Source organism: Cynocephalus volans, chromosome 3 (genome assembly GCF_027409185.1).
Source record: "Cynocephalus volans isolate mCynVol1 chromosome 3, mCynVol1.pri, whole genome shotgun sequence".
Taxonomy (NCBI): domain Eukaryota; kingdom Metazoa; phylum Chordata; class Mammalia; order Dermoptera; family Cynocephalidae; genus Cynocephalus; species Cynocephalus volans.
In genome coordinates, this window is record NC_084462.1 from 5781722 (window position 1) to 5805429 (window position 23708).

Here is a 23708-nt window from a genome sequence, read left to right on the forward strand (position 1 = left end):
TATCAGTTAGAAGGTTCCTCACACGGGGCACCAGCTGTCAGAGTGCTTTCTTGGTCAGCCAGGCCTGGGCTCCAGATTTCCCTGGCTGTGGCCACCGAGTGATCCCCAGCAGACTCCCTATCCCCCCCAGGCAGGACCAGATAAGTTGCCCTCTGCGGCATATGCCGAAGAAGGATCCCCGAAGGTGCGTGAGTGCACCGCCTGCCTATTCAGCCCACAAAGGAACACTCAGATGCGGCAGGGGTTCCGTCAAGCAGTTCCGTTTATTGTCTTTTAAACACTTGTACTTATATCTAAGCAAGCGGGGATTTCCACACTGACAGCCAATCACTGGAAAGGTCACATGTGCATGCACCTTACTTTCCTATGCTTAGCCTAATGATCATGCACTGATCACGAGCTCGGAAAAGGGCAACTACCAATAAAAATTTTTGCGGAACTAAAAGTGACACTCCCCCTTTGCTTCCTCTAGTTGCCATCTTGTGTGGGCCATGTGGGTGGGGAACTTAAACAACCACCATTAGGTGTGGCCTCCTTTCACCCTAGCAATTGCTATAGCAAGTGGAGTGGTTACAGCCCAACATTTGACATGCTCCTTGTCACTGGTGGTGTGCCTGGTTATGGGAGGGGAGTCCGGTCCCCAGCTTCATGCCTCAGAACCCTGGGCAGGCCCTGAGACACTGGCGGTGTGCCTGGTTGTAAGAGGGGGTTCCAGTCCATGACTCTGGCTTGGGGTGGGCCCCAAGGCCCTGGTTGTATGCCTGGGCCTGAACTAATTTTTTGTCCCTTGCTTACTTCTAATGTGGGATGTTGGGTATCTCCGGTGGCCACAGGGGACCCCAACAGGTTTTTCCTTTCCCTAGAGGGTTGGGGCCAAAGGGATTGCCCTTTTCTTCCCCCCAGTACATGGGGCATAAAGAGATTCCAAGAGATGGGTGAGCACACCGCTGCTCTCCCAGATAGGGAACACACACACACACTCAGCGGGGGTTCTGTCAGGCAGTTCTGTTTATTGTAACACAAAAGATCATATTTATATGCTTAGCAGGCAGGGATTTCCAAGCTTAGGCCAATCCTTGAAAAGGTCAAATGTGCACGTGCCTTGCCTCTCTATGCTTAGCCCTCCCCCTTAACTTCCCTTGGGTGCCACCTTTTATCCGTTTAGGCCATCTGTTGTTTTTGCTTAGAAAAAGGGCATGGTCCCTTAGTTCCCCCCTTTTTGTTTTAATAGAAGCCTTGTGTGGTTGTGTCTGTCTTAGGTTGTCCCCCGCCTGTTAGGGGATCTTACCCGTCATTGACTATCCAACCAAGCCGAGGCTGAAAGAACCTGTATTGGTCTTGTGTGGTTGTGCCTGTCTTAGGTTGTCCTGTCCATGGGGGATCTTACCCGTCATTGACTATCCAACCAAGCTGAGGCCAAACAGGAGATTACACCTTGGTGTTAATTTTTTTTGAAGGGCCAAATTGACCCAAGGGTCTTGGTGTTGTTGATCATTAGCTACCTTTTCCACCACTTGGGTGAGCATGGTGAGGGACCCTAGGTTGCACCTTATAAGGGCCGTTAGCCGACTCCACAAGCATGAAGGGCCTGTTAAGGCGGATATTAGAGTGGCAAGCCAAGGGGAAGTTCTAAACCAGCCTTCAAACCAGCCGGAATTGGCCTCTCTTTCCCTCCTACGTTTTTCTAATCCTTCTCTTAATTTAGCTAAAGAATCTTTAACAAAGCCGGAATGGTCTGTGTAAAAACAACATTCTTCTTTGAGGGCTGCACATGACCCTCCTTGTTGCAGAAACAGCAAGTCCAAGCCCCCTTTGTTCATGTTTGGTTAGCCGGAGTGTGTGGAGAAGAGGGTGGACTTGCTTCACCAATCATGGAGAAGACCCCTAGCAGAAGATAAGCTTGCTTCATTGTGGACTTTCCTGGAAAACATAAGAAAGGTTTTCCTCAGGGTCATTATTTCCCTGGGCAGTGGGTGAGAACTTGAGATTTCTGGCTGGCACCCATATAGGGTTGGGCTTATTGAAAGGAAAAATACATCCAAATCCTCTGCCCATAGTTAAGAGTGGGTCAGGGCCTCTCCTTTGTCCTGAAAAGGGATCTTTCCATCGCACCTGAACGGCAGGACGTGGGGATTGGGTTGACCAGTGTTTTTGGAAAGCAGTTATTGGCTCATGTTTTGGAAAATTTAAAATATTTAAGGTAAATAATGCCATTCCCAGCTGTTGGTGGGGGCTAATTTTTCCTCTTTCTGCATTAAAAGTTGGCTCTTTAGATTCTGATGGTGACGTTCTATTATGGCTTGTCCCTGAGGATTGTAAGGAATGCCAGTGGAGTGGCATATGTTCCAAGTGGATAAAAAATCTTGGAAGGCGTTGCTAACAAAGCAAGGGCCATTATCTGTTTCAAGTTGACTGAGGAGGCCGAGTGTGGCAAAACATTGTAGTAAATGACTTTGTGCATGTTTAGCCTTTTACCCAGTGTGGGCTGTAGCTAGCCCAACAGGCATGAGAATAAGTGTCAATAGACATGAAAATATATTTTAATTTTCCAAATGCTGGAAAATGAGTAACATCAGTTTGCCATAAAACATTAGATTTGAGCCCCCTAGGGTTTACACTGGGGGGTTGTAAAGGCAGTACCTGTAAATACAGGATGCAAGATTTACAGGCATGAACAATTCTTTTAAACTGTGAAACTGGGATTTGTGGGAATCGGGCTTGAAGCCCTCCCCAGTTAACAGGGTTAAGGCATGAAAATCAGACGCACACTGTGTGGTGTAAACATTGGTGCCTATGGTAGATATTTTGTCTGCCAAGGCATTTCCTGAAGAAAGGATCCCAGGCAGTCCTTGGTGCCCCCTTAAATGGTGCATGTAAATAGGTTGGTTTCTTTGTTGTAAATAGGACCGAACCTGTATCATTAGTGGTGTGATACGGTTGTTCTCCAGTCGGATATGAGAATTGAGCGACCCAGGCAATAAATTCACAACATATAAACTATCAGAGAACAAATTCATGGGGTCTGGAACTTCTTTTAAAGCTATCATTATTGCCAATAATTCTTTATATTGTGTGAACCAATCGCAAGGTTGAAAACTCTTTTTTGGCAGGGGGTTATGTTGAAATGTTTGAGGCTGATAAATTACAATTGCAGCTCCTGCTTTTCCCCCATCTGTGAATATATTATATCCACCGCTTAAAGGATGGTTGGAAATCAAACATGGGGCCTCCCAATTTAACCAGTTGAATGATGATACCCACTTGTGAGCTCCATAATGGCAGTCAATAAGGCCCAAAAACCCTTCTAATGCCAGTGCCAATTGACCATTGCTTCTGTTAAGCCATGTAAAATCAGACAGTTGATAGGGGACTATTATTTTATCTGGTTCCTTGGCATAACAGCGCATAGCGGTGTCTCTCACTTCTATAATTAAATTAGCTAATTGATCAATAAGGGTGTAAACTCGGGAAGACCCCCTGAGAGAAGTATGGATCCATTGGAGGGGCTGCCCTTCCTGTACCAAAACCACCATTATTGTGGATTGGCTAGCCAGGAGCCATAACTGTAAAGGAATGGTGACACAACACCTGGCTAATTGGGCCCAGTTTAAATAATTTTGCACCTTGTTTAATATTTGCTTATGGCACAATTCTAATGGAATTTTTCTTGTTATAGACTTTTCTTTTAATAACTCAAATAAAGGAGTTAATTCCCCTATGGGGATGGGGATCCAAGATCCAAGCCAATTAATTTCTCCTAAAAGACCCTGTAATTCAGGAAGTGAGTACTCATCCTGAATAGAAAACTGAGGTTTTAAAGGGCTGGCATCTTCCAGGGTTAGTTGTGACCCCAGGAATTTAAAAGGAGGTACAACTTGAATTTTATCAGATGAAATGTGGTTTCCCCTACACAAACAACCTTGTAAAATTTTGTAAACATTGGCCAACTGATTGGGTGTAGGGGCCCCCAAAATAATATCATCCATATATATGAGAGTGCAGTGCTGATAACACCAAGGCCAAGGGTTCAGATCACTATATAGGGATGGCCGGTTAGCTCACTTGGGAGAGTGTAGTGCTGACAACACCAAGTCAGGGGTTAAGATCCCCTAACTGGTCATTTTTTAAGGAAAAAAAGCAAAAAAGCAAGAACTCTATTTCAAAATCAGCATGCATTTGAAAACTGGAATTTAGGTTAAGATCATAGACTTTTGATGTATCAGGTTAGGTAATTACATAACATTATAAATAATAATAATAATAATAATAATAATAATAATAATAATAATAATACAGTAATTCTCAAACACCAGACCCTGTAGAGCAGGAATCCCTTGAAATGACTGAGAAGGAATTCTGAGCAACAATCTTAAGGAAACTCACAGATATGAGAAGACTCAGTTAGACAACCTAGTGAAATGAGAAAAAAAATTCAGGATATGAAGGAGGAAATTTACAAAGAGATTGAGACCCTAAAAAAGAATGTAGCAGAACTCATGGAACTGAAAGATTCACTCAACGAAATAAAAAACACAACCTAAAGCTTAAGCAGCAGGATACAACAAGCAGATGAAAGAATTTCTGATCTTGAAGATAGTCTTTTCAAAATAACTCAGGTAGACCAGAAAAAGGATAAAAGAATTTTTTTAAATGAAGGAGATCGAAGAGAGCCAGCAGACAACCTTAAGAGCACATTCAAATCATGAGTATTCCAGAAGGGGAGGAGAAAGGGAAAGGCACAGAAAACCTATTCAATGAAATAATAACAGAAAATTTCCCAGGTACACGGAGAGGCATGGACCTTCAGATCCAGGAGGCTTAAAGATCCTCAAACAGATTCAACCCAAAAAGATCCCCTCCAAGACACATTACAGTCAAACTGGCAAAGCTCAAAGACAAAGAAAGAAGCTAAATAAGCAAGAGAAAAGCATCAAGTCACCTATAAGGGAGCTCCTATCAGATTAACAGCAGACTTCTCAACAGAAACTCTACAGGCCAGAAGAAAATGGGATGAAATTTTCAAAATACTACAAGAAAAAACCTTCCAGACAAGAATACTATACTCAGCAAGCCCGTCCTTCAGAAATGAGGGGAAAATAGTGTATTTTCCAGACAAACAAAATCTGCAATAGTTCACCACCACACACCAGCCCTACAAGAAGTCCTCAAAGAAGTTCTGCATCTGGAATCTGAAAAACAATAATTGCTACCACAATTCACAAGTAAGAACAAAACCCACTGGAAGAACAAAAATGCAAAAAAGAAAGAGGAAAAAACTAAATATTAACATCACAAAAACATATAGTGACAATGTAATAATGCCCTTACTTTATTTCCAATTTTAGTAATTTTGGGCTTCTCTCTTTTTTCTTGGTCAGTCTAGATAAAGCTTTGCACATTTTGTTGATCTTTTTAAAGAATCAGCTTTTGGTTTTGTTGATTTTTCTCTATTGTTTCTTAATTCCCTATTTCATATATTTCTGTTATAATCTTTGTTATTTCCTACTTATACATTTGCTTTTGGTTTACTTTGTCCTACTTTTTCTATTTTCTTCAGGTAAAAGTTTACAATACTGATTTGAAATTTTTCTTATTTTTAATATGTGTTTACAAATATAAATTTTCCTCTAAGTACTGCATGAACTTTGCATCCTGTAAATTTTGACATGTTGCACTTTAATTTTTATTTCAAAATACTCTCTAATTTCCCTGTGATTTTTCTTTTTACCCATTGTTTATGAAGGACAGTGTTGTTTCATTTCCACACACTTGTGAGTTTTCTAAATTTCCTTATGTTATTGTTGTCAGAGAACATATTTTGTATGATCTTAGTCTTTTTTAAAAAATAAAAAAGGAAAAATTTAAACAAAAGAAAAAAAGGATCATGGGAAGATTTGCATTATCTTTCAATTCTATTTTTCTAAGAACTTTTTGAAGTGCCCTTGTGTTTATATTCTGTTTTACTGCCTTTTTAATGCAATTTACCTTGCTAGACCTAGATATTTAATTTCTGTTCTTGATTTATTTTTTTAACTGGACTTGTCAACACGCTTAAAAATTAATTTGCCTTTCAAAAGTTTATTATTCATCTTCCCCTGATGAAATTAATTTGATATTTGTGTGCCTTTGGAAAACTTGAGAGCTATATATTTCAAATAATGGTAAAGATTATAAAATACGTAACTTTTCATGTTTTACATCTCCAGTTTTTGTGAAAATTTGAAGCCCTACTTTCTACAGAATATTTTGTTACTCATCTGTTATTCAGTTTATACATTTGTTGTTTGAACAAATACACGTGTGTATCCTTAAACAAATAAAAGATCAATGAAACAAAAAGGTAGTTTTTTGAAAATATACACAAAATCAACAAACCATTAGCTAGACTTAGAAAAAAAAGAAAAATAAATAAATAAAATTAGGAACAAAAAATAGACATTACAACAGATACCACAGAAATACAAAAGATCATTAGAGATAATTATGAACTATATGCCAACAAACTAAGAAACCTAGAAGAAATGGATAAATTCCTAGACACATACAACCTACCATAAGTGAACCAAGAAGAAATATAAAAGCTGAACATATCAATTACAAGTTAACAGACTGAATCAGTAATAAAAAGTCTGCCATTAGGACTCCAGTCAAGATGGCAGAATAGACAGTCCCCAGCTTCACTCTCCCACAGATAAGCAAATTTACAACTATAAAAAAGCAACAACAGCCAAGCTGGGGCTGCTGGGGCTCAGGGGAAGAGGAGGAGAGACCTACAGAGTCCATGAAGGTGGGAGAAGCCACAATGAGAGAAAGAAAGAACCACTCCAACCATTTTGAATGCTGGCCATTTCCAGGCTGGAGCTACTGAGTGCAAGGAGCAGGAGCTGGCAAAAGCCGCAGCTGTACCCTTGGGATGAAGTTATTTGGAGATGGCAGGGGAAAGGAGGGCCTTGTTGTCTCCCAGCCAGCAAGACCACCGGTAGGGTTCCTATGGACCCACATAGGAGCAATGAACCACAATAACTGAAAAACAGGAGCCATGCAGAGGCTGGTGAGTCATCATAAAGGAATGGAGCACAGCCCATCCCATGGCAAGTGTTAGGAGCACAGGCGGTGGGTGAGATGGGCCCACTGGAGGAACACTGGGGCACAGCAAGGATAGTTGATTGGCCTTCCAATCAGCGTAGGACCACTCAGAGGAGACTGATCAGGAATACAGAATTGCATGGAGTGAAGTTTGATGAAGACTCAGGCCCAGACAAGAGTTTCTACACAACCCAGGTGCACTGGCTTTCTCCAGGCCTGGAAGTGCCTGTAAAGTCAACCATTAAAATCTGAGCTACACAAAAAGCCTTCCCTAGGGAATCATCAGCAAAGCAGCAATTTAGCTGAATCACACAGCACAAGTACTGGTCCCCACAGGTAGTTTCCCTATTTTAGAAGTAAGCAAAGGACAACAAATTAGTTCTAGCAGAGTTTAAGTGGTAGGAACAGCAAATAATCAAACACAGAACTGAAAGAAAAAACACAGTACCCATAACCAGAGACCAAGTTTGATATTAACTAGTAAAGGTCTCATTTCACCAAACAACACCTATAACACCTAGAAGGACCGTAAATCCCCTGGGCTACCAAGCCAGAAGAGGGAGGGCTGGGCCTCAGCAATGCCCACTGACACCCACAACTAGTCCCAAGCGTGGAAGCCAAGGGCCTTGGCCATGTCACCCTGACACATGCAACTACCCAGTGATGACCACTGAGCAGCCACAGGAAGCACCCTGGGTCACCACAAGCCAGGACAATGGGGGGCTTCGGGTCTTGGCCATGCCCCATGACATGCACAACCAGTCCAGCAACAACACCGAGCTGCCACAGGAAGTGCCCCAGGCTTCCTCAAGCTGGGGTGCTGGGGGACCAAGGGCCTCAGTCACACCCCTCGACACATGCAACCAGCTCCACAATGACCACCAAGCTGCTGCAGGAAGTGCTTTAGGCTTTCCTGAGCCAGGGTGGTGGGGAACCTTGGGCCTCGGCCACACCCACACACCCTCGATATCGCAGCCAGCCCAGCGACAACCACTGAGCCATAAGGAGGGCTCTTGGTTCCCAAGCTGGGGTGGTAGGGGGGCAAGGGCTTTTGCCACACCCCTCAACATGTGCATCCAGCCTGGCAATGACCAAGCCCCCCCTGGTTTCCCCTGTAGGAATGAGGGGGGTGCCACAGGCCTCAATCCCGCCCCTCCTCCTTCTTCCATTACATTTCCTTCACCTTTCCCCTCTCCCCCTCCCTCCCAACTGCTCCAAAATATCATAGAATATTTTAAAAATTAATAAAATAAAATTAATTAATTAAAAAAAAGAAAAGTATAGCACCTGATAGCTTTGCTGAATTCTACCAAATATTTAATAAAGAATTAATATCATATCTTCTCTAACGCTTCCAGAAAATTGTTGAGCTGATAATTTCCCCAAACTCATCTATGAGGTCAGCAATACCCTGATACCAAAACCAGACAAGGACACAAGAAAAAAAGAAAACAATAGACCAATATCCCTGATGAATACAAATGCAAAAATTCTCAACAGAATACTACCAAACTAAACACAACAGCACATTAAAAAGATTATTCATCATGATCCCAGGGATACAAGTATATTTTAACATACACAAATCAATAAATGTAATACGTCACATCAACAGAAAAAGGACAAAAACCATATGATCACCTCAATGGATGCAGAAAAAGCATTTGGTAAAATTCAACATTGCTTCATCATAAAAACTCTCAAAATGTTCGGTACAGAATGAATGTACCTCAAAACAATAAGGGCCATAAATGACAAACCCACAGCTAACAACATACTCAACCTACAAAAGCTAAAAGTGTTTCCTCTAAGAACTGGAACAAGACAAGAATGCCCATTCTCATCATTCTTATTTAACACAATACCGGAAGTCCTAGCTAGAGCAATTAGGCAAGAGAAAAAAAAAAGGGCATCCAAGTTAGAGAGAAGGAAGGCAAATTTTCTGTTTGCAGATAACGTGATCATAGTATATATAAGCTCCACCAAAAAACTCTTAGAACTGATAAAGGAATGCAGTAAACTTGTAAAAGAAAAATCAACATACAAAAATCAGGGCTGAGCCCGTGGCGCACTCGGTAGCGTGCTGCGCTAGCAGCGCGGCGACGCTCCCGCCGCCGCGGGTTCAGATCCTATATAAGGATGATCGGTGCACTCCCTGGCTGAGCGCCGGTCACCGGAAAAAAAAAAAAAAAAAAAGGAAAAAAAAAAAAAAAAAAAAAAAAAAAACATACAAAAATCAGCACTGTTTCTATACACCAAGAATGAACTAGGTGAGAAGAAAATCAAGAAACCAATCTCATTTACAATAGCTGTAAATAAAATAAAATACCTAGGAATAAATTTTTACCAAGGAGGTGAAAGACCTGTACAAGGTGAACTAAAAAACATTGATGAAAGAAAGTGAAGAAGACACAAAAAAATAGAAAGACATCACATGTTCACTGATTAAAAGAATTAGTATGGCTAAAATAACCAAACTGGGCTGGCCTGAGGCTCACTTGGAAGAGTGTGGTGCTGAGAACACCAAGGCCATGGGTTCGGATCCCTATATAGGAATGGCCGGTTAGCTCATTTGGGACAGCGTGGTGCTGACAACACCAAGTCAAGAGTTAAGATCCCCTTACCAGTCATCTTTAAAAAAAAAAAAAAATGACCATACTACCTAAAGCAATCTACAGATTCAATGCAACCACTATTAAAATACCAATGACATTCCTTCCAGATATAAAAGAAAATCCTCAAATTCATTTGAAACTCAGATGACCCCAAACACCCAAAGGAATCCTGAGCAAAGAGAACAAAGCTGGAGGCATCACACTATCTTGCTTCAAAATACAATACAAAGCTGCAGTAACCAAAACACCATGGTACTGGCATAAAAACTGACACATAGACCAATGGAACAGAATAGAGAACCTAGAAATAAATCCATGTGTATGCATTAAGCTGATTTTTGACAAAGGCACCAAGAACATTCATTGTGGAAAGGACAGTCTCTTCAACAAATGGTGCCCAGTCAAGCGTTTGGATCCCTGTATCAGCCAGCTGGTAAAACTGGATATCCATATGCAAAGAATAAAACTAGACCCCTGCCTCTTATCATATACCAAAATCAACTAAAAATGGATTAAAGACTTAAATATAAGACCCCAAACTACAAAAGTACTAGAAGAAAACACAGGGCAAACACTTCAGGACATTGGTGAGGGCAAATTTGGGGGGGTAAAACCTCAAAAGCAGACAACAAAAGCAAAAATAGACAAATGGGATTATATCAAACTAAAAAGCTTCTTCACAGCAAAGGAAATAATCAACAGAGTGAAGAGAAACCCGGCAGAATTAAAGAAAATACTTGCAAACTATTCATCCAGCAAGGGACTAATATCCAGAATATACAAGGAATTCAAAGAACTCAACAGCAAAAGTACAAATAATCCAATTTTAAAATGGGCAAATGATCTGACAGACATCTCTCAAAAGAAGACATACAAATGACCAACAGGTATATTACAAAAATGCTCAACATTACTAATCATCAGGAAAATGCAAATCAAAACCACAATAAGATATCATCTCTCCCCCATTAGAATGACAATTATCAAAAAGACAAAAATAACCAGTGTTGGCAAAGATGCCTAAACAGGGGACCTCTTATTCACTGTTGGTGAGAATGTAAATTAGTACAGCTATTATGGAAAACATTATAGAGTTCCACAAAAAAATAAAAATAAAACTTCCATATGATCCAGCAATCCAACTACTGGGTATATATTCAAAGAAAAGAAAGGCATTTATTTTGTCAAATAAATATCTGCACTCCCATACTTATTGTAGTACTATTCACAATAGCCACAACATGTACTCAATAAAAGTGCCCATCAACAAATGAATGGATAAAGAAAATGTGGTATATGTACACAATGGAATATTACTCAGCCATGCAAAAGAATGAAATCCTGTCACTTGGGCAACATGAATGATTTGGGAGGATATTAGGCTAAGTGAAACAAGCCAGGCACAGAAAAATAAATACCACATACTCACATATAGAAGCAAAAAAGTTAATCTCATAGAAGCAGAGAGTAGAATGAGGCTCAGAAGGGTAGGAGACGGTGAGGATAGTGAGTGGTTACTTCACAAATACAAAATTACAGCTAGATAGAAGGAATAAGTTCTAGTTCTCTATGGCACTGTAAGGTGACCATAATTAACAATTTACTGTATATTTTCAAATAGCTAGAAGAGAGGATTTTGAATGTTCCCAATACAAAGAAACAATAAACCTTTGAATTTATGAATGTGCTAATTACTCTGATATGATCATTAACACATGTATACATGTATGGAAATGCCACACTGTACCCAGAAATATGTACAATTATTGTGTCAATTAAAAATAAGAAAAATAAGCAATTCATCTACCACAGCATAATAAAGACCATATGTAAAAGCCCACACCAAACATCATACTCAATGTTCAAAGACTTAAAGCTTTTCCTCTAAGATCAACAAAAAGACAAGGAAACCTGCTTGTGCTATTTCTACTCAACATAGTACTAAAAAGAAATGAACGGCAAGCAATTAGAGAAAAACTAATAGACTTCTGTTCACATATGAAATAATCCCTTACATAGAATACCTTAAAGACTCCATAACAAAATGTTAGGACTGGGATGGCCAGTTACCTCACTTGTTTAGAGCATTGTGCTGATAACACCAAGGTCAAGGGTTCGGATCCAAGTACCAGCCAGCCACACACACACACACACACACACACACACACACACACACACACACACACGGACTAATAAGCAAATTTAGTAAAATTGCAGAATATAAAGTCAACATAAAAAATATCAGTTGTGTTCATATACACTTATAGGAACAAACTGAAGAGGATATTACAAAAACACTTCCATGAACAATAGCATCAAAAAGATTAAATACTTAGAAATAAGCTTTAAAGGGAGGGAAAATATTTGTAGTCTAAAAACTACAAAACATTGAAATAAATCAGAGTAGACACAAATAAAGGCAAAGAAATCAGGTGTTCGTAGATTGGAAGACATTATATTGTTAAGATGTCAATAATAATCAAAGTAATACATACTTTCAGTGAGGTCCACATCAAGACACTAAAGGCACTCTTTGAAAAAATAGATAAATCCATCCTAAAATTCATACAGAATAGCATTGCACCCCGAATATCAAAATAAACTTCAATAAAAAACAAAGTTGCAGGTCTCATACTGTATGATTTCAAAATTTGTTACAAAGCTACAGTAATCAAAACAGTGCTGTACTGACATAAATACAAATATATACCCCAATGGAACAGAACAGAGGGACCAGAAACAAACCCACATATACATCAGGAAAAGACCTTCAACAAGGGTGCCAAGACCATCTCATCAGGAAAGGACAATCTCTTCAACAAACGGTGCTGGGAAAAATTCGATATCTACATGCATAAGAATGAAGGTGGACCCTTACTTTATTCCATATGCAAAAATTAACTCCAAATGGATTCATGACCTAAATGGATTTATGTCTTAAAACTGCAATACTCCTAGAAGAAAACATAGGTGAAAAGGTTCATGACATTAGATTTGTCAATGATTTCCTGGATATGACACCAAAAGTACAGGCAACAAAAGTAAAAACAGATACACTGGACTACATCAAAATATAAAGATAGCGTGCAGCAAAGAAAACAATCAACAGACTGAAAAGAATACCTATGAGAAGGAGAAATATTTGAAAATCATACACCTGATAAGGGGTTAATACTAGAAATAGAAAGAACTCCTACAAGTCAACAATGAAAAAACAAATAACCCAATTAAAAAGTGGACAAAGGTGCTGAAAACATGTCTAAAGAGATGATATACAAATGTCCAAAGAACATATGAAAAGATGCAAAACATCACTCATCATTACAGAAATGCAAATAAAAAACAGTGAAATAAACTCACATCCATTAAGATGTTTATTGTGTTAAAAAAAAAAAAACCCAAAATAACAAGCATTGGCAAGGACATGGAAAAATGGGAGACTTCTGCCCTGTTGGTGAGGATGCAAAATGGTGTAGCCGCTATGGAAAACAGTACAGTTTTTCCTCTGTATCTGTGGGGGATTGGTTCCAGGACCCCCGCCGATACCTTAATCCTTGCACGCTCAAGTCCCTTATATAAATGATATTGAATTTGCATATAACCCACACCCATTCTCCCTTATACTTTAAATCATCTCTCCATTACTTATAATACCTAATACAATGCCTATACATCAATTCATTCACATTGATTCAACGTAGTATCTCCCTGAGTTCTGTGAGCCATCCTAGCAAAATAATTGAACCTAAATAAGGGGTCATGGGAACCCAGGTTTTTAGGTGGTCAGTTGGGAGGACAGGTGATAATCTATTACTTTCAACTGGCATCTGAACTGGGGAGCAGTCTTGGGGAATCAACACTCACCAGTGAAATCTGACACTAATTCCAGATAGAGAGTGTCAGGATTGAATTTAATTATAGGTCACCCAGCTGGTGAATGCTGGACAAATTGGTTGTTGGTGGAGATAAAACTCCACATATTTCAGTGATCAGAAGTGAAATGTTCTGCTGAGTGGCATGGGACAGCAGTAAAAACACTTTGGCTTTTTCCTATCTCAAAAGTCAGAGAGGGCTTGAGACAGCTCCATGCAGTTTCTGGGGTCCCAGATGCAAAAGAAGAGAAGCCAATGTTTTCCATTCCCTGATTAGGTTTTTCAATTACAGAAAATGGGGTGTAACATAAATAGGTCAAATTGTCAGACCTATGGAGGCTTCAACTCTGATCTATGGGGACAGTGACTGTACTTCAGATGGAATCAAGTACACAAGAAGAGACTAATGAGGAAAAAGATACCCTTGAAACAGCCCTCCCTATGCCACTTAGGGTCAAGGAACCAAAGAGTTCACAGAAGCCAGATCACAAATAATGGGTAGGGGTGGGGGGAAGAAGACAGAACAACCACAAAAATTCCTTGAACTATTTAAGTCAAGCGCACGGATACAATGTGAGGGGAGAGGGGGGAGGTGGAGAGGAACAGGTAAAGGGGCATGAAACTCAAGTACAGTGTATTTTGAGAAGTAAAATAAAATATATAAAATAAATAAAATAATAAAAGAAAAAAGAAAGAAAGAAGCCAGATCACAATGTTATCCATCATGATGAAGACTTTGCCTTTATCTCTGAGCTGCAACACCACTGGAGGGCAAAATGATAATCTACTACACATCTGAAGAACAGAGTGATAAATGGGGCAATAAAAAAAGATTCCCTTTGAGAACTCACAGGATATAAACATGTTTTCCCAGAGAAATCTCCCTCTTGTGGAGAGTTTCCTAAATATTATTTCATGGTGTGGCTTCCTCTCTGCCTATCTGAGCTCTTTCCTGTGATCACAACGTCACTGTTTTCCCAACCATTTGGGTTTCTTGCTATTTTCACTCGGTTCTGCACAGTCCAGGGCTCTTTCCCTTGCTCCAACATGGAGATAACACAGAGGTCAGGAAGACAGATTCCTGCTCATAAAAAGAAAGAAATATGGGCCGAGCCCGTGGCGCACTCGGTAGCGTGCTGCGCTGGGAGCGCGGCGACGCTCCCGCCGCGGGTTCGGATCCTATATAGGAATGACCAGTGCACTCACTGGCTGAGTGCCGGTCATGAAAAAACGACAAAAAAAAAAAAAAAAGAAAGAAATATTATGTGTTTTGCCTCTTCTGGAATCCCAACTCTATGCTGACCTAAGGAATGAGGATTTTACCAATGGATCTAGAAAAAATATCTCATAAATTCATCACTGATCACCTCCTTCTGAATGTTTAGGGAACAATGTAATATGTAAATATCTAGTTCTCTTCCAAGAACCACTGAATCAAAACCACAGCGGTAGGAAACAAGGAAATGCATATTTTAAAAGTCTACTATAAGATTTTACAAATACTTAAATTCCAGAACCACTCAGTGATGTATAATGAAGCAGGGAGAACTTCTGAAAAGTGGAGACAAAGTCCAGATCCAGCATGAGGAAGCTTTTCATTTCCGAATCACCAAAGGTTAAATCTCAGTCAAGCAATGCAGGGGCTCCGAAGAGGCACTCAAGGGAAAATGCAAAGATACTCAAGGGCAGATTCCTGACGTCTGCAGGGAAGTTATCCTCACCGAGGAAGATGAGGTTCCTGTAGTTCTCAGTTCTCCAACATCATGTCCCTGTACAAAGCCTTCTGAGAAGGGTCCAAGTATCTCCACTCCTTTTGAGAGAATTCTATGGCCACGTCCCTGAATGTCAAAGGACTCTGAAATAAAAACACAATTTGCCAAAAGATTATAGGAAGAGTTCTTACCTTTACATGAAATAAGAAGAGGAGAGAGTTAAAATGATCAATTCAATTGAAGTGAACCTGCTGACAGGTCCATGTGAGGTATTTTTAAGCAATCCCTAATTCTGTTTTATTACACTTTTCCATGAGAGGTTATGATATTCTCCAAATCAGCATGAATTTCTCATTTTTGTGGTTACTACAAGAAACAGACAAGTAAAAAATCAACATGAGGTTATCTACGCAGAAGTGTAAAATATTATGTCTGACAAGCAAGTGATATTCAGTATCTAGATAAGCTAAATTATGAGTGGCGTCTTCAGATACAACAAAGTCCATGCATTTAGACACGGCAGTGGCTTTAAAGAAAGGTCAAAATCTAAAAACTGTGATAATGAAAGCAATAGCAACAACTAAAGCTTTTGAACACTTCCCATGTGCAAGGCATTATTCTAAATGTTTTATGTGTTCTAACTCATATAACAACATAACAGCCCAAGAGACAAAGATCTGTTCCCATTTTATTAAAAGACAAATGTGTCAACAGACACTTTTAAGAAACTGGCTGCAGACCAAAAAGCTAAAAATAGCAGACCAAGCATTCAAAGACAGGTGTCTTAGAATTAAAATTGAACCTAAGAAGTACATTGACAGATGGTTGCCTAACAGAGAAAACTTCAAACAAGTTCAAGGCTAAACATGGACCCTCATAAAAAGTCAACGTGTACAAGAGTACTTCAAAAAGCTCATGGAAAAATGGAATTAAAAGGTGATACAAATCTTTCCATACACTTTTTGAAGACCCTTCAAATACCCACACACGTGAATGCACATACTAAGGTACTGTTCTTTCTACTATTTAACTCAACGTGACAGTGTAGAACAAATTTAAGACCATGGAAAATATTTAACAGGTAATTTCACTGTTAAAACATAAAACTCATTTATTAAGTGATGATGATGATGATAAGTGTGTGTGTATATATGTGTACCATGGGCTTGCTCCTCCAGGTACACATATATACACACACACTTAAATAAAATTAACTGAAATAAAAGGAGTTATTTCTCAAAGACATATTTTTTGAATGATTTCTTTCATTACCATTTTTGCTCATGTATATTTCAGCATATATGGGATAATGAAATGTATAAATTGTTTTTAATTTAGTTCATCAACATTTTTCTATATTAGGCTTTCTATATTAGCTTAGTAAAATATGGTACAAACATGAGAAAAATACAGAAAAATTTTTTATTAATTTAATAAATTTCATAGCACATTACATGGTTTATTACTATGAGTAAGTCGGATTCATACCTAGAAGACAAGGGTTGTTCAACATAAGAAGATCGGGGCCGGCCTGTGGCTCACTCGGGAGAGTGTGGTGCTGATAACACCAAGGCCACGGGTTCGGATCCTATATAGGGATGGCCGGTTAGCTCACTGGCTGAGCGTGCTGCTGACTACACCAAGCCAAGGGTTAAGATCCCCTTACCGGTCAAAAAAAAAAAAATATATATATATATATATAAGAAGATCAATTAATACAATACTCCACATTAATACAATGAAGGGCAAAAACCACATGATCATCTAAACTGATGCAGAAAAACTATTTGAAAAAATTCAACACCCTTTCTTGATAAAAACACTAAAAAAACTAATAGAAGAAAACCTCAGAACACTGGATTTGGCAGGGATTTCTTGGATATGACACCAGAAGCACAGGCAAGAAAAGCAAAAACACACTAATGGGACTACACCCAACATAATAACTTCTGTGCATCCCTCCCACCCTGCAAAAAAAAAAAAAAAAAAAGGAGGGAAAAGGCAACCTACAAAATGGGAGAAAAGATTTGCAAGTTATTTATCTGACAGGCTAATATCCAGACTGTACAAGGGGTCTTCAAAAGTTCATGGAAAGATTCCTATTGTCTTTTAATTCCACTTTTCTATGAACTTTTTGAAGTACCCTCAGATAAAGAACTTCTACAACTCAACAACAACCAACAACAAACAACCCAATTAAAGAATGTGAAAGAACCTGAATAGACATCACTCCAAAACAGATAAACTAACGGCCAACAAGCAAATGAAAATATACTCCTCATCACTACTCATTAGACAAAAGCAAATAAACACCACAGTAAGATATCACCTCTCACCCATTAAGATCTCCACTTTAGGGCCGGCCCCGTGGCTCACTCGGGATAGTGCGGCGCTGGTAGCGCCAAGGCCGTGGGTTCGGACCCTATATAGGGATGGCCGTTCGCTCACTGGCTGAGTGTGGTGCGGACCACACCGTACCCAGGGTTGCAATCCCCTTACCGGTCAGAAACAACAAAAAAAAACAAAAACAAAAAAACGATCTCCACTTTATTTTTTGGCACCTAGTAGGTATGGAGATCCCTGAATTTGGTGTTATCGGCACAACACTCTAACCAAGAGAGTTAACTAGCTAAATCAAGATGGCTATTTTAACAGAAAAAAACAATAAGCATTGGAGAAGATGTAGAGAAATTGGAACTCTTGTGCACTGTTGGCAGGAATGTAAAATGGTGTATCCGTTATGGAGGTCAGGATAGGGGTTCTTCACAGAATTAAAAATGAAACTACTACATAATCCAGCAATCTCACTTCTGGATATATGTATTAAAAAATCGAAAGATGGCTCTCAAAGAGATATTTGAAACCCATGCTCATTGCAGCATTATACACAATAGCCAAGAAATGGAAGCAACCAACATGTCTATGGACAGATGAACGGAAAAAGAAAATATGGGGTGTATATATGTAATGGAATATTATTCAACCTTTTTTAAAAAAAGAGAGTCCTATCAAATGCTACAGCATGGATGAACTTCAAGGACATTATGCTAATCAGAATAAGCGAGTCACAAAAGGACAAGTACTGTGTGATTCCATTCATATGGAATACCTAAAGATGGTTGTAAAAGGCTGGAGGGAAGTTAGAGAAGGAATTATTATTTACTAGGAATACAGTCTCAGTTTTACAAAATAAAAGAGTTCCAGAGAGATACTGCACAATAATGTGAATATATCTAACATTACCGAACTGTAACAAAAAAAACAAATATTACTGAAAGACGTTACAAAAACAGGATAAAACACCAGAAAACCTAATTTGTATTGGAAGATGTGGTGACATAAAGAACCGCGTGACTAGAAATCTAGTAGTTCAAACACAAAATAATTATGTGGGATTTCAATAAAAATCTGACTGTACCATGTCAAAGGAGAACCAACATAATTTTGAAAAAAAAAAAAAAAAAAGAAAATAGAGGGGTTTGCCAAACTACATATAATCCCCTTATGACATATATTACCTGAAACTTTAAAATGAACCAAATGAAAATCTATAGTAAGATATAAAGAAAAATCCAAATTAGAAACATAAACAAAATTTTAAACAATAAAACTTTACACCTAAATGAAACATAGTATTTTGTAAGCATGCACTAAGCAAGGCCTTTCAAACCAAGATAAAACAAACACATATCAAATAATGGAAGGCATGAAGGAAAGGTTTCTGTTTCACACTATAAAAATGTATCATCCTAAGAAATGTATCAACCTAAGAAAACCATATATAAAGAATTAAACCACAGAATATAAAATAGCTCCTAAATGAAGAAAAATAAAATAAAATAGCTCCTAAAACATATGAAAAAAAGTTGAGCAAATAGGGATATTCATTTTATACATATGCATCCACAAAATAATGAAACCTATGCAGACTCACAAGAAATTGGAAAATGTAAATACAAAGAGTTGACATTCAAAATATAAAAGAAAAATAGTGACAAATTTTGTTTAAATGAACAAGAAATCTCATGTTACTGGTGGAAGAGGGTATTTTTGCAGCTGGGGGTGGGAGAGAATCTTGACAGATCTAACAAATATGAAAAGCACCATCCTACGAAAAGCAATACTCTTTAATTGCTGAACCCAGAGGAACCTCAGACATCTGTAGCCCTGTAGGTCTGCGCAAAGGCAGCCCCTGTGGCATTCTTTATAATAGTGAAAGTTTTTAAAGGATCCACATGAAGATGTAAAAGAGCCAGCTATTCATGTTTCCTAACACGAAAACATGCAAATTTTCACAACTCACAGCATAAAATATCACAATAAACACTCACTGGAGAATTCTTTCCAAAGTCTCATGATGTGGAAATACATTGTAAAAGCCTTGCCCTGACACCTGCCACAGTACTAACAAGAGTGATTCCTCATTCAGACATGAGGGAGGGTGGAAGATTGACAGGAAAGGGGATGCTTTATGTCATAGGGTCTAAGCTGCATCTGTGTTTTGAGTTTTACCAAAAAACAAATATGTACATTTATGACATATAAAATAAAAAATATATATCTAATAACAACTGGTAGAACTAGAATATGTCTCCATCCTCTCTGATGACAAAGAAATTCTACACCTATGTCTGAGCAAAATTATAACCGTGTTTACCTAAAACACCTGTTGCACAAAGTCCCTGCAGTATCACCACAACCTCTATGGGACAGAAGTGCTAAGAATGGTTTAAGAATCTCCTGATGTTAGATATTTATATTGATTTCACATTCTAAAAATGATGATAGATTAAACACCCTATATTACTGATGTCTGTGTCTCAACTTTCTATTCCATTCCAAATCTTTAAGATTTTGGAAACAGAAAAACAGTGACTCACTTAGTTAGCTACAAATGTACCATAAAATAGCAGAATATATTTCAATTTCCTAATCATTTTTTCCTGAATTTAGCAGGTATTTGTATACATTAATATGTGATTTCCATGTGCAGTTCTTTTAATCTTAGTCTTCAGAGAGCAGACAGGGCATCCAGATGTGGCCCTTAAACAATCCTGTTGACTAACAGCACTGACACCATGGGGACCACACCCCATCTCCAATCTATGCCTGGGAGTGAAGCCCTTCCCAGGATCATGCCCAGTGGAACCTCTTCACAAGTTCCATGTCACTGGGTCACAGTGAGGGAATCTAAGTGTAGATAGGAAGGACTGAGGGAAGGCATGGGTGAGTGTGAGCAAACATGTCAGGCAGGATACTTCAAAGTCAGAGAAGATTAGCAACTCCAATGCCTACACTGCAGAAAGGAAAGGTGCAGAACAATCAACCAAGAATATCACTTTACCTGAGTAAGAGCCATTCCTGACTCCTTTTCATTCCTCTTCCTTCTTTTCCCAGCTTCTACCTTAGATAACATGTGTCTTTAGAAGTCAATCCTGAATGATAAAAATATACTCGTTAACTCATAGACTCAACACACCCCCTTCCTGTGCCACAACCACACACACACAGGGAAGACCTCACCATGTGGAAAGACAATCCTCTGCTGCCCACTGCACCAGGGGGAATGTAGGGACAATAAACTTCTACAGGAAGATCAGTAAGTTTTTGACTCTTTTCTTCAGAACTTTCTCCCCTCCTGGTGAAGCCTCCCCCCCCCCCCAACACACACACATACACATGCTGCAGCAGTGGGGAGCTGGGCTGGACTGAGCTGCCCTTCAGGGCACAGACCTGGCCCTGACCAAACCCGATGCAGAGCACAGATCCCCTCACTCCCACGGGGATTACAAGCAGCTCTCAGTCTTCAGAAATGGAGGACACATAGTCTTGATATTCAATGCTGAATGCAGATTAGAGTCAACTTTAAGTATTATTGACAGTAAACCCCTACCTGATAATGTGAATGGGAATCTCTGGTAAGGTGGCACAAGAGACTATTGGCAAAATGCCTCAGCACTGTGAAGAGCTAGGGCTGGGTCTGGAGCTCACAGACCCGTCAAGCCCATTGGGCAGACTGGGTCACATACCCTTCACACGCCGGTCTATGAGCTAGATAACAGGAAAAAGGTCCTTGGAGCCTTGGTCAAAGAGATAATAAGCTTTATTCAGCACACACACATCTAAGAGCTAGGCAGTCCAAAAACAAACTGAGCAGCTGCTGGCAAAGTCCAAAGAAAAACTGAGGAGCTGCCTGCAAAGTAAACGTGCTCTATTTTTAGAGTACTGCTAACCAGCAGTTCAGAGCTGCTGCCTCACACACACTGAAGAAACACACAAGACTAGCAACATGCTAAAAATACACAGGCACACATGCCACTAACTCCGCCACCACACAACTTGTTTACAAAGAATGTCCTGCACCACCCCCAACTGTACCTGATGTGAGGGGGCCTGACTAAACTACTCTATTTTCCTCACAACTGTAATGTGAAGCCAGGCTTGAGCACCACTCAGGGGGGCAAGCCCAGCAAACGTTTCACCTTCTGGTTCTGCTGTCCCTTTGGGGCCTTGTCGCCAGTACCCAAACACTAGAAGGTGTAGGAGCAGAAATCACATAAAGAGCAGGCAATACAGACCAGAGGTGGGAGTGAGGGTGTGCCTGGAATGTTAATAGGGGGCAGGAGAAGGGGTCACAGAAATCTCCACTGAACTGATATCAGAACATAGACCTGAGGAAAGAAGGGTATTTGCCACCTGCAGCTGAGGAGCCAGACAGCTCCAGGCAGAGGGGCAGCCCAGGTAAAGAGCCTGAGGCAGGGGCAACCTTAACCGCAGCTAAAGGGCAGAGGCCTGTGTGGCTAGAGCAGCACGTGCAAGGAGGACACAAGCATATGAGATCAGAGGCACCAGGGGCAGGACCACCCTCAAAGTAATTTTAACCCAAAGGGAAGCGCCTCCGGACTCTCAAGGCGACGTCTGAATTTACTTACGGTGGAGAGAGCGGTGAGCGTATTTTAAGGTCTGTAGAGGTTCCCGGACACCGGGTATGAAAGCGCTGGGGACTGCGGTGCACACACCTAATCTAGATAGAAGGAAACTCACGCCCGGAGGGCTGACAGTCACTCCAGGCGGTCTGCTTCCGGGTCAGCAGGAAACTACGCAGGGAGAGGTCAGGACTGAGCAGGGACCAGGAAAGGGTGGGCGGGGCTGGGGGCGTGGCCGGCAGGGGCAGGCGCTTGGGGAGAGGACCGTCCTGGGCAGGGACGGCGGCGGAGACGCGGCCTTGTTCCTGCTCGCCGCCGCCCCCGGCCCCTGTCTGTGTGTTCCTTATTGGACCCTTTTAGTCAGCCTCGCGTCCCGTGGCCACTGTTGCTTACTGCCTAGCATGAGTGCAGGTTTCAGACAGTTTTAGGTAAAAGTTTAGAGTTGTGTGGGCAACTTACACTGGAACCCAAGACGTTTTACTCCTACAAGGTGGAAACATGTAACACCAAGGTCACCGGTTCGTTTTCCTGTACCGGCCAGCCGCCAAAAAAATGAAAAGATGAAAACGGCGTACGTGAAAAAAGCTCTTTTTGCCAGCCGGTTGGATGCAAGACCTGCCAGGGAGGCTGAAGTTGCTCAGAGGTCTGAGAACTGGCATCTGCGCGGGCGGTCGATCCGGAGCAGTGATCAGACCCAGGAAAGTTCCTACAAATTTTCATTTAAGCGATTGCATTTAAAAGCTGTGGAACTGTCTGTGAAGGGATTGCAAACTGGAATGTGAAATGCCAGACTGCCCGGGCAGAGTGTGTAATTGCACATTGCCGCCCGACAAAACATCTTTTCTATTTCTATTTCCCATTAGTACTGGAAGGAAAGAGTCAACCCTCTACTAAATTGCAGAGACATTCATCGGTTCAAGACCTGGTTTGTGGGATATGGAGGACTAAAGCCTGTGATAAGAGAGGTCCAACTGTTGCTTTGAAAAAACATTAACTTCCTAAACATAGTTGTAAATTGAGTTGTTTTTCATTATATTTCTAATTGTATTGTACACTTGTGGTAAGTTAACTTCAAAAACCTTTGAGATGAACTTTGTTGATATCATAATATGCTTAATTCAATAATTTCTAAATATAATGTAATTTTAAGTTCACTTTATAGGCATTATTAATGTAATTCGAAAATGTACTTTTTATTTAAAATTGTAACCTATTTTACATCTTTGTTTTCTATTTCTAAATGTTCTCTCCTGCAAAACAGTCCTAAAAAATAATAAATTTTGCAGTATTTCTAAGCGTATTTGGTGGACACCTTATTTCTTTCATATGAACCCTAAAACGAAATTATAAATTTTAAACAGCCTCATTTCTACCGGCAATAATCTTATGGCAATATATGTGAGTTAACATCTACTATATGATTTTCTCAAACATCCCTAGATGTAGATTACACCCACTGAGAAGTGGTAATCAGTTGAAATTAGTACATTCGTTAGG

General features: G+C 39.9%; 1 protein-coding gene and 1 long non-coding RNA gene across 3 annotated transcripts in view; one reads left to right on the forward strand and one right to left on the reverse strand.

The window, feature by feature from the left end:
- LOC134372946 (zinc finger protein 208-like) overlaps nt 1–23708 on the forward strand; it is a 563224-nt gene that overhangs the window by 330252 nt on the left and 209264 nt on the right.
- LOC134372947 (uncharacterized) lies at nt 1802–22344 on the reverse strand. Of its 2 annotated transcripts, XR_010022917.1 has the most exons (4): nt 22218–22344; nt 20630–20720; nt 15295–15428; nt 1802–1920 (listed from the first exon to the last, which is right to left on the reverse strand). It is a non-coding gene; the product is annotated as an uncharacterized LOC134372947 (long non-coding RNA). The 2 variants fall into 2 exon arrangements; XR_010022916.1 differs by lacking the exon at nt 1802–1920 and having other exon boundaries at nt 14319–15428.